Raw genomic sequence first — 547 nt, 5'->3', positions numbered from 1 at the left:
ATGACAGCATGCACACTGGAGAAGAACCTTGCAAATCTAAAGACTGTGAGAAATCTTTAAATTTGTCTTCCAACATTACTCAAGATCAGATACTCTACACTACTAAGAAAGAGCATAAGCAAGGAGAATATGGTGACTATTTTGACGCTAAATATAGTCTTTTGCAACAACCAATCTACATCAGTGAGACACCACACCGTTGTCAGACATGCGCAAAATGCTTCAAGACTTCCTCAGACCTCAGAAAACATGAGAGAATTCATACAGGAATTAAACCCTACAAGTGCAACATTTGTGAAAAATCCTTTACCCGGCATCCAACTCTTAAAATACACCAAAGGCTTCATACTGGGGAGAAACCTTACAAATGCAAAGAATGTGGAAAGTCATTTAGTCAGTTGTCAGGAATTAATAGCCATCAGCAAACGCATACAGGAGAGAAGCCTTACAAATGTAAGGAATGTGACAAGTCCTTTGCACATTATTCCAGTTTCAGGAGACATCAGTGCTCACACATTAAAAGCCATTACAGACTCCACACTGGAGA

General features: G+C 39.3%; 1 pseudogene; it reads left to right on the top strand.

Annotated features, from left to right (window-relative positions):
• The first annotated feature begins 8 nt into the window (after positions 1–8).
• Positions 9–547, top strand: part of LOC101990414 — a 1,699-nt pseudogene continuing 1,160 nt past the window's right edge.

This window comes from Microtus ochrogaster, unplaced genomic scaffold (genome assembly GCF_000317375.1).
Source record: "Microtus ochrogaster isolate Prairie Vole_2 unplaced genomic scaffold, MicOch1.0 UNK130, whole genome shotgun sequence".
NCBI lineage: Eukaryota > Metazoa > Chordata > Mammalia > Rodentia > Cricetidae > Microtus > Microtus ochrogaster.
The sequence above is the reverse complement of the archived record's forward strand: the minus strand, read 5'-3'. Positions and strand labels throughout refer to the sequence as shown.